We start from the raw sequence: 17,324 nt of genomic DNA, 5'->3' as shown, positions 1-17,324 counted from the left end.
TTGGATAATAGAAGCTGACTTACAGTATATTACATAGTCATTTTAGTCCCATCACACCAACTACTGATTTATAGGATATCAGACTGGCTACACATCAATCAGTCCATCACGCAAGTGCCACTCCCTTCTAACAGCAATCCAAGCCATAAAGCAAAAAACCAGCCTTCCATTAATAGCATAATTCATTCCCTGGCCAGTTTAGTGCCATAGCTTCACTGCAGAAGCTGTTAGATAACAGAAAGATGCTTCAAGGAATCTCCTGTGGAGCTGAACAGCCGTGGCATCCTCCTCAATTGTGAGATGATGCAGAAAACATATTTTTAGTGCCAGATGTCCCGGCAGTGGCATCTCATGAAAAGTGCAAGTTTTAGGGCAGATGGCACAGTGATAACTACTACATACACCCATCTGAGTTAAACATCTTTAGGGTTTCACAGGGGAATCATTCACAAAAATGCAAAGCTGCACTTGGTTTGGACAATGTGAAACAAATAATTGTAATAAAGCACGATGAATCCAATAGCACAGAGTATTAGTCTGGTTGCATATGGGAAACTTTAGTTGATATATGTATTTAAAGACAATCTGCAGGTGCCATTTGGAGCTTTACAGCTTCTGCTTCTCATGGCTGTGCAAAAACGAAGAGACAAACCCATGCTTCAGTTCGCAGTCTGTGATACAGAGCTTGTTCCTCCCCATCCCCAGAGACGTCACGCAGATTAATCCATAAACAGGCGCAGGGCACACAGCAGTGAGGACTCACTGCTGAGTCCGATCGAGTTGTGGGGACCAGGTGTCAAAATACCACAACTTACAGAAGAACCCGCAGTTCACACACATGGGTTAGCAGATGAACCCCATGCTGTTTTCATTTCAGCTGAAAATCTTTGCTGAAGTGCACTGCTATGGCTCGCTCCCCTGCTCTCTCACCAACATACACAACTACATGGGTTCAGTTCCTGCATGAATCCTATAACGTCTTCCCTGGACTTTGGACACTCAATGTTTTAATGAAAACTATGAAAATGTAGAAAATACCACGAAACCTATAGTACTCTTTAGTTTTTCCTAAATATGGCAGGAGTTTTAAATAGGGTGGTAAGAAGTGGAAATAGTCACCAGTATATGTTATCCATAGGGCTTGAAAGAAGAAACACAGGACTGTGGTTTGTTAGGGAAGAGAACTGCAGTGACCTGATTGTGGCATCGGGAGTGAAAGTATGTACTGGAGGGAGGCCTATTCAAAACCCATAATAATTGATGCCTCCAGAGGGAAAGAACACTTGACTAGAACTGTAATATTAGGGAGAAATTACAGTAACAAAACGGCTTCAATTACAGCAACAAGGTATACTTTTAAGGAATAAAGGAGCTTGCAGTCCCTTGGAGGCCTATAAGGAAGCCTAAATACACCATAAAGGACTGAGACTGGGACCTCTAAATCAAGGCAAATGAGGAGCTGTGCACAAGCTGAAATCCATTGACTTTCATTGTCCTGCCAGCACAACCCCCTGTCTCCCCGCGCTGAGCCTGGACAGGGGCCCCAAGGACTGCTCTGAACATAATTTCTTCAGTTGGGAATGACCTTGAAGTTCTTGTGGATGATTTGTCTCAAAACGTTTGTTACACCAAAGCTGCAGGAATGTTTCAGGCTGAAACAAACTGAATCCTTCCAGTGTGCACTGGCTGATTGAGCAGAATAACTTAACCATTTAGGGCATGAAAGAGCAAAGGAAAATGAGGACGTCCACACAGGCTCCATCCTGGGAGTGCAAGAGGATTGCTAAAGCCATCTCTGGGAACCAGCTGGTCACAAATATCAGTGACAAATATCCACTGACTGGGATGCACCAGCCCTGGCTGTGCACAGTGCTTGAGTTGCCACAGCTTTTGTTTCTCCACCCAGTAACAGAGCTTAGAGCCGAGATCTGTACTTGGTACTCTTGGGACTACTACCTCTTTCTGAAATGACTAAGGGGCATGGTCTGACTACTGTGTAGTCTGATGACTGTGCATGGCTGTGGCCACTTAGAAGCTGTAGATACCGACAACTGAAATACTAGTACTTAAAGGCCCAATAAACATTCCAAGTTTTTCAGTCTAAACTGAAGTACATACTCAAGTAGCACCTCATTCAGCGTGAGGCAGAAGTTGGATGACGTCTTGCTTTGCATGGATCTCATTCCAGATAACTGCCTTTTTCCCACTGCACATCTGCACTATTAACATCTTTTTTGCAGCAAACATGACACATCCTGGTCACATGCAAACAAATCAGGGTTGACAAAACATCTTTGGAAAACTTAAAAATGCTTTGCATAAAATATTAAATCATCTCTGAGGGCAAAAGCCCACAAGTCCAATATTTAGCTGTATATAACAAGCAGATCTGAAACAACTTCAACAGAAGAGCAGCAACTGAGACGACAGAGAACCTGGACCACCACGGTCAGAAGCATTTGACCCTGCATTTTGTGACAGATGCTTTTGAGTGTTTTTTTTCCCAACTGGTCTTTAACAGAAGAAACAATAGGTTTGGCAGCAGTAATGAATTTGTAAGGATGTAATTTCCTTCTTGAAAATCCCTTTAGATACATACAAACACACACACACACACATATAGTTGCCTTCTCTTTGGGTTTTGTGTGTAGGGACTGAACTGACAGTCTTAAAAATTCAGCAGTTTAAAAATCCGTGAGAAACAATATTTGGGGATTCATGAAATGTGCTGACAGACAGATGGTGGAAGGAGAGGGACTGAGGAGAGAGCTCGGGAGATGACAGCCTCCCCCTCTTTTGGGCACTCTGGGGGCAGCCGCCTCTCAACACGAAGAGTATTGTGCTGCCAAGTGACAGAAATCAATGCCAAATTGCTAAATCTTTGACTTGCTGATTCTTTTCTCTGTGTGGGCAGAACAAAAATTCAGTGCAATACCACAGTGAAGACAATACTTCAAACTGTTTCGCCATAAATTATTTGGTTAAAATATAGACATGGAAATTAGAATAAGGATTATCCTGTTTTGAAAAGACTGGGGTGCAAATTTCCAAGGTAGCTCATTTCTTCAGGCATAGAAAAGACAGCAAAGAGGTGGATGTCATGCTCTTGAAGGACTGAAAACTGGTTATACTGGTCATCCTCTAAAGTGATGAAGTAGTGGCTGTAGCCTCTGGCTCCCAGTTAAAGGCCGTCACTCGCTTCCATGATGGAAAACCAGTTTACAGGCTGTCAGCCTCAGGAGACATAACACCAAAAAAGGAGCTGTCACCAGTTTGGGGAGGGAAGGCTCAGTTAATACTGTCGTTTTTCTCAAGTGGTAAAGAAGTAGATTATAAATGTCATCAACTGGGCTGTTGGCTTTCTAGAATTGTTGAAATGAGGTTAAGGGCTGTTAAAGGCGACCTTGTAAAAAAGTTTGCACCAGTTTGCAGTTTTAGTGGGTCTTCCTATTGAAAGCTAGGTTACAAGGAGTAAAGTTGATGGTCTGCTAGTAAACAGATCAGGAACCCTTCAGTGCTCATCCTTAAACAGTCTTTTGTGGACAAAAAAGAGCCCTGAACTCCTTACGTTTTCCCTCCACACACTGGAAAACAGATTACAGCCTAAGAGGGAAGTTGGTAAAGTTTCTTCTCGCTGCACCCAGGAGATGTTGACAAGAGTTATTCATCCGATGACCCTGTACTAGAATAACTGCACACATAGAAAGCTTACTCTGCCCCGTTTTATTTGCTGCCCGTTCTTCCAGTGGTCTCTACTAAGGCCTGCACACCTTTGAATCCTTTCCCCACTTTCTATCAGGATTAGATACTCCCTTTTCAAAACTATTCAACCCATTTACACTGTGGCTGAGCTCTGCTCCTGCCTCATCATTGCACGCCACCCTGTCTCATCTCCGTTTGGACCATCCCATCCTGAAACGTCTCTGCACAAACACAATCCGTCTGTCCTCGCCTTCAACGCCCTTCTCAGTTTACTCTTCCCCAAAGCGACCTCTCACCTGCATTCACAGTAAGTGCTGCCCATGTCCACACAGCCCCTGCATCACCTTCCTTTTACTCTCACCTTATAACCCATCCTATTATCTTCCCTATTGAAATTTGTGAAGGAATTACTGCCTGGTAAGCAGGAAGTCCCATCCACTAAAATGACCACTTCACTTTGTATGAACCATGCATACAGCCAGGCACTACCAAAATAACCTATTATTACTGCCACTTTGTTCTCCTTCCTCTCTCTCATCATCTGATCATCTGAAATTAGAGCTCAATATAAATTAGTTGCAATGAACAACAAGGTACCTCCTTCCCCTGGTAGGAGACTCGCAAAGTCCATACAAGAATTTCCAGTGTTTGGAGGTAACTGGGTGGCTTTGAAACTCAGAATAAACTTGAGAACTGATCTGTCCCTTGCCCAGGAACTGCTGGGGAACAAGATGTTCAAGGAATCCCTGATGCTCTCTATGATAATATTATTTTTGTTGAATTTGACCTACTATATTCACAGAATTAGCAAAGACATTGAATTCTTTCCATGGAACTGTAACTCTTGGGTTGCTCTAGTGCAATGCAGGTTTAAGGAGAAAAACACTGCCTCTGTTCTAAAGGCTTTAGGGTCCAATTGCTGGACACTATAATATTGCCTCATTTCATTCTATGTCTATTTTTCATTTTTGTCCACTCATGACTTACTGGCTGTTAAATGCAGTAAGACTAGTTTACTGTTTATACTGTACGCCAGTATAACTAACAGAGGTTAATCGATTATTCAACATTATTCTATACTATGACAAAGGTAAACTCTACACTTGGCTGCCTCGTGTCCAAACATGATGTCCTAGGACTGGGAGTCTCCTGAGACTATGCTGACAAGGAAACTTGCCGATCCCCTTTGCAATTTATTAGTGTAGGGAAACACGCTGACTCATTTCCAGAATGGAAACCCTTAACAAGTAAACCTTAAAAAAAGGTTACCATTGCAAATGACAGAGGATGAACTTACAGATGCAAGTAACTGGTTGCAAGATTGAGAAATGCAAATTTTCTGAAAAATCACTGGGTATATTTTAGATTACTGGGCATATGTTTGAGATTCTTCCCTGGATGATGCTCTATGGTGAGGAAGGAATATTTCCCTACCTTCTCAAATTTGTCATGATTTTGAAAAAAATCAGTAGGATCTTGCCTCATAAGACAATTTTTTAGCAGGTTTCCAGAATTTTTCTGCCTTTAAGTCCCTATTCCCTGTTCAATAGTAATTGCTTTGGTGCAATCACCTCATGTGACTTTTTGTGACTTGTTTTCCTTATCTATAAGAAGAAAACAATGCAAACACCACCAGAGTAGCAGGACATAAAAGAATGAATGATTACAGAGTGTTTGAAAGGCACTGTAGAAATATTATAAACACCCTACATCGTTCCAATATTCCCCATCTGCTTTTATAGCAACTGTTGCACACTGCTAAAAGAACCAAGAGAGACTATCAAAATCGTAATAGCTATTGAGTTCCCTTCACCTGTACAGTATATCAGAGTAATGGCTCCCATGAACTCTGGTAACACCATTAGAAGGGACAGCATGGAATGAAAACACAACAGTATTTTTCCTAAATGGACCGCATGTGATCGTTTCAGTTAACATTTAAGTCCTTATTACAATGAGAAAATCATCTCAGTTGAGACATTGTCAAATATCAAATTAATTTTCATTAGTGTTACTGTCCAGGGTAACACAACCTGTGATTCACAGTTCAAGGTTTGTACTTTTGTGACATGGCAAGACAGAGGATCCTAAACATGTTCTGTTTGTGATACAGTCAACTATTTCTTTTCTTAGCATTAAATAGCATCTACCTTGTCCCATTTGACTCCACTACCTTTAGAGGAAAAGAATGTTAGCTTTTCATGTTGGTTATATAGCAGTGTAGTCCAGCCTGTAAAACTCTGCTTTCTTCCCTCTCCCCTTCAAACAACTCTCCTGAATGAGTAAAAAAAAAAATAATAAAAAAAAAGACAGAAAGGAGAAGGGAAGTTTTGCTATTTACAAGTATGAAATTGACAGGTTTTAAATTAGGAGCCACATATAGCTTGTAAAAAAGGAATTTATCATAGTGTACTGGAGAAGGATTCCTACTTCACCAGAAGAAAGACAAAAAGCTCCAGTCTGGAAAAGTCCTTGTGTGGTGAAACAAAGAATGCAATTCAGATACGCTTTATCTTCATCCTAAAATATATGAAAGAGCTGTATCTTGGCTCAAGTCTCTAAGGTGGCTGACAAATGCTATCTACAAAGCACCCAGTAATGTAAAATTTCCTAAGGCAAAAGAATTCAGAGAGGCAGTCTAGGGAGGCCTCCTTGGGTTCAGCAATTATTCTGTACAATAGGATGATTATTAGTACCTCTTAGATCAAAACCAGATTATGAATAGTTACTAGCTGCTGATATTGCAACATTAAGGAAAAAAAAATACAAAAAATAAAAAGGTTATCTTCGTAGCCACCCAGAACAATGCCGTTATCACCAATTAGTGAATTACTGCCCATGACTAAATCAGTGGCTATATGCATAATCTGAAACAGCCCCAGGTGTGAGCTGAAACACCTTTATGTTCTACCCCTTAAGGGACCATTATCAGGCAGAGCTCTGAATGCTTTACACAATGTACCTCATAGCTGGGATGACCTAAGAGTTTGCAAATGCTAAAATACACCAAGGTTTAGCTGACAGGTTTATGATCATGTCCTTGCTTTCCTGTTTCTTTCACAAGCACTTGTAAAGCAGTGTCTTTGTACCAGGCTAGTTATTCTGTGTTTTAGCCCTGACTGCGCTTTCAGAAGAAATCAAGGCTTATTGAATGCAAATGGGTGGACCCAATACCCGATGATCCAAGGTGGAGGCGTGTAGTATTTACCATAAATTTTAAGAAAAAGAGAAAAAAAAACCCCAACAAAATAATAAAGCGAAATAAGAAAACTTTTATCTCCGCTTTTCCTTTTTACCTGTAGTAATAGCTGAGAAGCTGTTTTAATGTTCATCTTGCTAATGGCATAATTGACAGAATGATTAACTGAATGAATGAAGCACAAAAGGCCAAGAACAGAGTACTTACAGAATAGCTCAATGAAGAATTAACTGAGAAGGTACATTAAGGTCTGACTTATTTTAATAAACTGTTATACTGAAAAAACCCCACCTCATCCATCTGATCTAGTGTCACCCTTTTGAAGCATCAAACAGAAGTGCGCAGGGACTACAAGGAATAAATACACCTTAAAACTAAGATTCATTCTTCAGTATCATCCTGTGTCTGTATCTTTATGGGTGAGATCAACCTCCAGTTTATACGCGTAGCTGAATCTTGGCTTCTTTTCACACTTTCTGTCAGGGTTACTAAAAAAGGTTGTCCTGCAAAGTCAGATCTATTTTATCGGCTTCTTGCTAGTAGTTTCTGTAAACTATGGAAACCAAGGAAAGCTCGCTCTCAACCTCATAATTGTGTTTAGTAGTCCCAGCTCTGCAGTTCTTATCTCATCACTGGGAAGGATGTAAGCACCTGGATTATTATCAGGCAGAGCTCCAAACGACTGAGTATCCTGGCAGCATCTCACTGATCACATTCATTTTCTCGGTCTCTTCCTCCACGTGACTGGAAGGATATACCTTTTCCAGGCTGCCAAATCACAGATCATTTACATTGCTACCTTCTATAATATTTAATCTTCACAATGCTGCATACTCTTCCATCATTGGCAAGTAATTCTGCTCATGAAATAAAAATAAATAAAACAAACAGAACCAGAGCTGTCCCTTCACTTTTCTTACAGGAACAGATCAATCTAATGAAGTCCTAGGAGGGCAGAGAGATAACAGTGGAGCTACTAAAAAGAAAAATTAATCTCAGTTTCAGAAATGATGAGAATGGTTACATGTTACTTAAAAGCATACATTGCAAATGAGCATGAGTGTAAAACAGAGGAAACAACAGCCTGGGTTTCCAACAAAAAACCATCAGCAGCAGAATAAATGGTGTACTTTAGACTTCCTGTTACAACACCATTTATTTCCCCTCTGAACTTGTACCATGCAGTAGGAGTTGTGATTGTCACATACAAATGATCAGGTACATACAGCGGGTAAGACCACACATTTAAAACAGACACTTGGTGTTTCAAACAAGTATCACATTTCACCATACCCAAATCATGTTTCCAACTCTCTTAGCTAGGCTTTTTTTAGCTGTTATGTCTTTAACAACGACCAGAAGTAATTTGAGGAAACTCAGAAAAAAGATGTGTAAATCCCACTGTCAGTAGAAATCATCCTAGCAATCTATTGTAAATATGATAAATTAATTTTCTCCTATGGACTACCTGTCTCTCTTTAGATGAAGAGAGTTTGTGATGCCTCCAATGTACACTTAACAAAGTCATTTCATTTTAAGGTAGATATTTTGTTTTCAGGCTTGGGGTGGGTGTTAAGTATTTGTTTAGTTGTGTGTGCATGTGTCTGCATGAGCAGAGAGGAGGTAGTATGTGTTTCTAAATTTATGCATATGTGTATATAGGTACATACAATGTGTACATATCCTTGTCTAAGTGTGTGCCAGGCAAGTCAGTTACACTGCGGAAAGTCTCCCTCGGCAATCACCTAACAATGCATTTAAGAGCACGATTGCAACTCTTGAAAACACAGTGATAGGATATACACTTATAATGAGAAAGCAAAAGTGTCAGATGACCCCACAATTCACAGAACTAGAGCACTGACATTTACAGCTGTCTCTGGACTCTACCTTTTAATGACAAACCATGTAGAAGACTAATTATTTATTAATAACTGCAAAAAGAGTGTCCTGGTTTGAAAGACACAGGGCTAATTTCTCTTCTAGTGCTTGGGAAAACTGCACTTTTAGAAGACTCTAGTGTCTGAATTTGTGAAAATATTTACTTTACAGCCAGCTATGGTATGTGGGTTTCAAGATCTTGGTGTTTTCGAGCTCGCCAGGTGCGGGGATGACGAGGAGCGAGACCCAGGCACTTGACCCATGCTGGCCAACAGGATTATTTCATACCATAAATGCCACATTCAACATAAATTAGGAAGTTTGCTGAGAAGTTCGCTCTCTCCCCTGATGGCTGTGATTCTGAGAACTTCTTGCCTTGCTGCCGGACCCCTGAGCCCTTCCCTTCCTCCCAAAGCCGCAGCACTCGCAGTGTCCGACATTTGCTGTCCCCCGCTGGGAGTGCACAGCTTCCTGCTGATAGAATGGGCTGAGTATAATCCTTGTATATTTTGTGTTTGAAATAGGAACAATATTGGTCTTTAGTGTTATTAATGTTAATTCTTTAGTATTATTCTATTAAATCTGTTTATATTTCAACCCACAGGTTTCCTTGTTTTTTCCGATTCCCCTTCCCGGGAGGGGTCATTGGGTGACAGAGTAACTGTCTAAATGACAAGAAATTGTTGTGGGTTTCTCAAACCATAACAAAGAGAAATGGCAAAAGGAGTCTGGCAAAATGTCAGTTTGCTAGAAAAGTTCCTCTGTCATAAGCTAGATCCCTCAAACATAAAACCCTTCTCTTACTTTACCTCCACGATAACTGTATGTTTAGGGTGGGCTACTGTAAAGAAACAGATCACAGAAGAGACTATACAGAGGAAACACCCACCACTGCAGCTTTCCTAAGCGTACCAATAAAAAAAGATCAAAACCACTCAGGATTCTGGGACTGCCAGACCAAAGGCAAGTAATACCACAGGCAAACAAAGGCTTCCTAGACCTGAGAACTATCCTAACGCCATCAAGAGTTATGTTCTCTCATCAAAAGGATTTTCCAGGAAATATGTTAATGTCTGCGTAACACAGGCAAATTCTAGGCTATGTAGCACAAGTATTCAGCATGAAGCAGAGTGTAATGAAACCGCCCTCCCCTTCACAGGTCACTGCGGGGTCCTATTGCATTCTTTCCACAACGAATAAACTTGTATTTTAATGTTTATAGTGGATTTAATTTACAAACGTTGGCCACTTCCACTGGAAAAAGAATGCTTTCATCAGAAAAACAAAGCTCTTAACTCCTCTGGTACCTTCACCATGGAATGTAACAAGCATCACAGGACTTTAGCAGATTATAATTTAGTTTTAGAACCCATCCTGTAAATGCCTATGGAGATTTCGTAGAGTTCAAGATTTCGCTTTTAAAGCAACTGACATTCTTAAGTTGTGAAAATAACCTAAAGAAATAAGTTCTTTTTTTTTTTCCCCTCTCTAACACTCCCAGTATGTTCTCTTATGCAGATTTTACATAGACAGGCACATCCACAATGTACTCGGGGGCTATTTGGATGGAAATAGAAAAGCTCTGGAGCAAGACAGAGCCAGCCTAGATGTAAACAACCTGGAACTGCTGGCAGCTGTGCTGTTACAAATAAAATTGCATTCCCCACTGCCTTCTCACTTATCAATTTTGACAGAAGACTGTCCTGACTTCTCATAAACAGCATCGAAAAGGACAAATCACATTGGGTGTCAGATTTGCCAGAATGGATTTGGTTGGTAGCTTACCACAAAGAAACAGAGGGTTATCTCCATTTCACATGGTGGGGAAAAACAATGCTCTGTCCAAGGGGTGGGGGCTCTACCTTATAGGATAAAGTCTCATTTAATCCTCATTTTTTTAAAAGTCTGGTTAGATTTAAGAATCTCTGACACAAGATCCATCTACATCAAAGCAGAAAGGAAAAATATCAGCAAACATTTCTCAAATGGATAATCCAAAAGCAAATACAACATAGAATAGGAAATAATTTTTTTTAAAAAAACCACTTTCCTGCTGATCCCTGCTTTATAGCTACACTTAGAGCCACATGCTGCTTTGTGTCCAGACAAAGAATGCTCTGGGACAGCAGGATGCTGTAGACAATGATACCAGTGTTAAAATGAAAGAAAGGAAAAGAAAAAAAAGTAGTAGCAGAAAAAAACAGAATTAATATGCTGACATATAGGCACCTATTAATAAAATATCATCTTGCAACTGTGGGAGCAGAATTTGGTCCTATAGCTGGTGAATCCTTTGATAATAAAGAAGCTCCACTGGATACGGGAATTCACTCTCTGCCTGCAGCTCTGGAGAGAAAATCTTTGGTGCGCGCTACAATTCTATGTAGGAAATCAAACAATGGAGTAAGTTAAGGCATGGCAAGTCTGCCCGTGCATATTCAGCAGTGTGGTGTGTGATGATCAGTAACAGTCTGATGGCCGTGAGTGGGAGGAGGAAGACACGAAGTGTCAGCTGAGACTCCCAACGGGTGAGGACGGGGGATGGACAGGAGTCACGGAGCAGATGGGGGAATGGATTGGGCTGGATCAACGATGGAGCTGGACTGTGAATGCGAGAAACCTTTGATCACTGCGCTATGAACAAATTTAGCGTTGCAGTGGGAGGACGGGGATGCAGGAGGACGGGATCTAAGCATATGGGGATGAGATAAACACAAGTTTTAATTCTGCAGGCCTCACAGTCTTGGTGTGGCCTTTGTGACTTGCTTTTAAAGGATATTTTAAGCCTTGAGCTTAAAGACACACGGTGGACTTTAGTGAGTGTATCTCATAAGGAAGTCAAAGAGGGGGGAAAAAAATCCTTTACAGATTACAGGTTTCCTGGCTCAAAAGGCTCAGCAACTGTCAGTATATCCTCCAAGAAGTCACAAACATCCACTTGAACCTGAGTTTTCCCCCTTAGCTAGCATGCATAATACCAAATCTTCAGACCTCTGTCAAAAAGATCAATCCAAAAATCAACCCTTATGGGAAGTAAACATAAAGTACCCTAAATGCTATCAAAAAAAATATTTTTTTCCTATCGTCTGGATGATCACACTTACTGGAAAGTAGAATGCCCTCAGCATACTTTGTTATTTCAAACAAGCCACGGACTTAGTTTTTTCCCTAATTTTAGCACCTCTCTATTTGTTCTCTTTATTTCTGTTCTTTCCCCATGCTGCAGTATGAATGCTAATTTCTTAGAAGTACTTAACTATACACATATATTTTCCTATGTTATATATGCATATATGTTTTCCTCTGCTTGAGACCCAACACCCCTTCTGGTATGTTCTGCACTTGAGAAAACCATGAATTCTTGCTTTCTGAGCAGAGAGAACCATGATGAACCGCTTATATATAGTATTTCTCAGCAGTCAGCTTTGGTCCTCACTTTCGGTCTTTCACTCAATATAAGTGTGAAGTTGCAAGGATAAGAGAAGAGTGTAAAGTATAATTAACTAGCTGATGATATGCAGCTAAGGGTTTCCTTTTCACTAATCTTGGAGTCTACATTCTCACTTTCTTCTCATGGAACGAAGTAGGTGGGAAGAGCACAGACAAGACAGAAACTGAACCTTATGGTAAAATGAGATAAGCAGACTGGAGTAGTAACTATGCCATTGTGCAGTGTGTGTGAATATACTAAACTGTCACATTGGCTCACAGCCTCTAGATCCCAAAGGAGCTCTTTGCTTTTGGACAATTTTGACAAAAATAAAAGAAAGAGATTTATTATTACATGTATTTGAAGAAAAAAATTCTGACTTTTCATTAAAGCTCTTAACCTGCCCCTCCATGTTGAAACTCTTTGGGCTTCAACATTGAAAAATAAGATGTACAGCTATGGAATCACTAGTCTGAGCCATTTAAGTAGGACATGAGGGGGAAAGAAACCCTTTAAACTTTACCAGTCAATAATTTTTGGTCTTGGGGCGTTTCATAATTTGCTCCCCAATCTGTTTTCCAATGAAAATGGCTTTGACATAAAATGCTGGAATGGACCTTGGTTATCAGGTAGAAATGCAGCACCCCACATCTGGCTAGAAGTCCATTAATGAATTAGGGGGCTGGAGCACACCTCCTATGAGGGGAGGCTGGGAGAACTGCATTTGGTTAGCCTTTTGAAGAGAAGTACCTTCTTAATAAGGAGATCTTATTGCTTCCTTCAAGTACCAGACTCTTCCTGCAGGTGCACAGTGACAGCCACACGAGACAATAGATGCAAGTTGCTACTCGGGAAATTCCAATTAGCTATCAGCAAAGTGCTTCTTACTATGAGGGTAGTCAAACAGTGGAAGAGTTGTCCAGAGATGTTGTAGGCTATATATTATATATTACCAACTACATCAGCTATATAATCAGCATCCAGTTCTTTGCCCCGCTATGAGAGGCTCTCTCTGCAATTTCTGGACTCACCTCAAAGAAAGCAACTTGGAAAATTCAGTGATGACATCTACTGAAGGGAATGAGACAATATTAGCACATGACAGCAGTACTAAAATCTTTACAGTGATTTCTTCTACGTTTCTGTTTGCCATTCATTGTGCTGGAGATTAAGGTGTGGAAGGGATCCAATACCTGCAAAAGCTCTATGTACTTGGAAACCAGACTCTTGGCTTGAGACTGTCAGATACATCCTTCTCTGTCCATGAATGCTCTTTTTGATATATCATGGACCTTCTCAGGAGAAGACCCCAATATCTGGAGTTTTCGTGACTCTAACAGTATGAAAGCAATCAAATCTGATAGGTTGCAAAAGGCAGAAGAAAACCTGTTGAAAGTAACAATTATGGTAAGATCAGGAACTTCAATGTAGATAGCTCTTCCCCTTCCAAAAAACACTTACATTGCAGGTGATTCTAAACCTGATCCCCAACTCTCCTGTTTATTAAAGAGCCCTTTCATAGCTCAGACCTCTTTCTAAACTGTAGCTGGTACCTTTTTCTAGCCATCAAACCTTAGATACACAAAGTCCAGAGATTTATGGGTTGTCATAGCTGCAGTTCAAATCAGCTGAGAATCACTTGGCATAATTAGCTTTTACTTTTTACAATACATTTCACCTATTGCAGGTAAAATCATACTTTATTTTTATTGCATTTCAAAATGTTTCTGCCCAGCACTTGGCTCTGTAAACATCATTATTACTGCTGCCTGCCTGCTTTGGGCCTGAAACGTGTCAGAAGATTTATCTGCCTCATCAGCACTTTCTAAACACCCAGGCAGCCAATCCAAATGGGGAGGCATAACAGATGTGCCAACATCTGCTGCAGCGAGCATTTATCTGGACAGCAGAACGTGTAGCTGTAGATTCAAACTCCTAACCAGTTACCATTCCACATGTTTGGACAGCCTTGATCTACAACTGCGTGAAGGCTATTTTGGAATATTAATTAAAATCAACTTGAAAACACAATTTTTCAGTTTTAGACAGCTGTGAGAACTACACCTTCCTGTAATTCAGCTTATGACTTTCAGACACAGCAAAGGCAAAATACTACAAAAAAACAAAATTTAAAGTTGAGCTTACAAAATTAGAAATTCTTAGAAAGCACTAAGCTAAAATCCCATCCCATCCATGCTCGTTTACTTTGAGATACATACATATTAGAATATGTATAGTTGAAATATGCAAATTTTAATCACATACGTGTGCCTATAAATCAAGCACATGAAGTGATAGGCAATGACTTTTAAACCACGTTTTTATTTTGCTGGCATCAAAATGAGGTCTATGGGCACCATAGCCACGCTGAGTTTCAGCTGTTCAAACTTCTGTCGCACATGGAAATGTCCTCCACCCCCAAACGCATAGTTGTATAGATTGACAAAACCATGAGATGAAATACAAAGCAAACTCATCATCTGCTTTTTGATGCACAATACAGTTTCACCTGTATTCCTGCTCACCAAACCATGCCCTCCAGGAATGACTATCACATTCTCTTTGAAGAGCTGCCTCATTAAATAAAAAAGCAAACTTCCAGAGAAAAGACCTCTCCTGCTTTTTTGATTTCTCCTCTGAAGGCCCAGCATGCATAATATCGAAACCTTGTTTAAAGTCCATTTTCTTGTAAAAGGTTCCCTCTTGCTAGGGGGACTCAGCCCTTGCTTCTTGAGCTCTTGAATTTCCTAGGATACCATGCTTTAAAATAGTGACATTACAATAAGCTGGTTAACATGACTTAGGTTATTTTTAAAAGAATGTGTAAACCAAATTATTTTCTCCCATCTTTTGTCTGTATAGCTAGATTCCATGTCTCCAAGACATATTACACAAACTTTCAAGCGGAAGGCATATGAAAAATAGTATTAATAAAACCCTTGGAAACATTTTCACTGTAAAGCATATTTGTAGGTAAGTGGTATAATAGTATACAAACTGTCTAAACAAAGCATTTTTCCAAAACAGAAGATTTATAATCCACAGATTTCCATAAATATGAAAATATTGCCAGCACCTTTCTCTTCCTTCGCTAAGTGAAAAACACATACCATATGTTGTAATGTTGCCCAACAATAAAGTGCTGCTGAAGTAAGCTCACTTTTCTTCATTTTCCTGGTAAAACATAAGCTCTGACAACAAGGAAAAATTTTCATTAGCTTTCAGGTGAAGTGAGAAGTAACCCTCTGTTTCTTTTATGAAATCATGAAACAACATGAATATCACTGACCTGATATATTTTCCTCCTGTTTTGAAACATAATAAATGGTAATAACTTTGATAAATTTGCCCATGGCAGTTTTGTGTCTTTTCCTCCCCACTCTCTCGTGATCCTCTGTAGTTGTGGACACAATTCGAATCCCTAAATTGGGATATTCATTACTAAGGGGAAGTGAGATGACAGCAACTTCATCTGCTTTGAATGTCAGAATTTTGTGATGACATACAGTAACACACTCAAAATTAAAAAAACAACTGCGGCAGAAACTACCCTGACATCCTCTTCCATCTAAATGATCCAATCACTAGTAAAGAAGAAGAGCGATTCAACGGCGAAAAAAGAGACATATTACAAGTAAAGGCTCCTGGGTTTTACTGCCAGTTCTGTCACTGACTGACTTGGCAACTCTCTCAATATGACTGTCCTTAGTTCACCTGCCTGTGAATTCCTGCAGCAAGGCAGGACATAGTAACACTGAAGAACCTCAGTGGAATGGTTTTAAGTTTAATTAATTTGTATTCGAAAAGTGACTGCAATTCTTAAAAGACAGATGACAAAATAAAAGGAAAGGACTGCTCATTTTTTACCACTATTTTGCTCATTTACAGTGTACAATTGGCCACTGTTGGGGAGAAATGACATATTTATTATTGTCCATGTGTAAATTATAGAATCACAGAATGGCTAGAGTTGGAAGGGACCTTAAAGATCACCTAGTTCCAACCCCCCAGCCAAGGGCAGGGACACCTCCCACTAGACCTGGTTTTTCAAAGCCCCATCCAGCCTGGCCTTGAACACTTCCAGGGATGGGGCATCCACAGCTTCTCTGGGCAACCTGTTCCAGTGCCTCACCACCGTCACAGTAAATTATGCCGACTTAAACTCCCAGGCATTTTAAAAATAAAAATGCCAGTGAAAGACATAATCTTATGTTGTAGTACACCAAATGCATACTGAAAGAGTCTCATTTTAATTATTACACAGTGTTATTCAAAGTATTACAGGAGAAAATATTCCAATGCCTCTTCTTCATTTTAACTGTGACCTTTTCCATTTTTAGTCTGTAGTGACAGTCAGCTGGATCACAGGCCAGGTGTTAGCAGCTCAGAACTCCTTTTGAGTTCAAAGGAAAAAATCTCAAGGAAGGGTTTCAGAAGCCTCGATCATTGTATTGTTTTGTCAGGTCCAACTGAAACAACTCTTAGTACAGGAGACTTCCTCACAAGCTTTTCAATTAATAAATAGCTTTAAAATACAGTCCATCTTTTTCTCTGGATTTGTTTGATATGACAGGTAGGAATGGAAAAACTCCCCACTTCAAGACCCCCCAAACCAGAAAGACTCTCCTAAGCAACCAAGACCACCGATCACAGGCACACACATAGCTGTTCACTTCCTTCATGATACTTCTTAACAGCAGATGCTATATAATATTAAGAATTGCCACAAAAATTCAGAATAATGGTGTCAGTAAAATGTCTGTATACCATGGGGCATCCATGATTCAGCCATAACTACCAGGCAGTTATGAACTGATGGTCAGAAAACAAACATAATACAGTAAGTCCCAGTTTATCTAAGTCCACTCTGAGCTGTCAGACCAGTCCCTCCACCACAACAGCAGCTGCATAACGTAAGGCACGAATCTGCTCACATATAAGGTGAAAAGTGTCTGCTTTTCCATTAAAAATCTACACCACATTTACCAACAAGCATTTTCACAATCCCCTTACCACACCAGCAAGGTCTGATGACAATGGAAAGACACAACCTTGTCCCCCATTTCATCTCTACTACACTGTTATACCCATGTCTCTTATTAGGAACCTTAC

The 17,324-nt window shown here is 40.1% G+C and overlaps 1 protein-coding gene across 2 annotated transcripts in view; it reads right to left on the bottom strand.

Annotated features, from left to right (window-relative positions):
- Positions 1 to 17,324, bottom strand: part of PDZRN4 (PDZ domain containing ring finger 4) — a 248,818-nt gene that overhangs the window by 18,472 nt on the left and 213,022 nt on the right. The gene's annotated exons all lie outside the window — the stretch shown is intronic.

The sequence above is a fragment of the Larus michahellis genome, chromosome 1 (genome assembly GCF_964199755.1).
Source record: "Larus michahellis chromosome 1, bLarMic1.1, whole genome shotgun sequence".
In the NCBI taxonomy this organism is placed as follows: Eukaryota; Metazoa; Chordata; class Aves; order Charadriiformes; family Laridae; genus Larus; species Larus michahellis.
The sequence above is the reverse complement of the archived record's forward strand: the minus strand, read 5'-3'. Positions and strand labels throughout refer to the sequence as shown.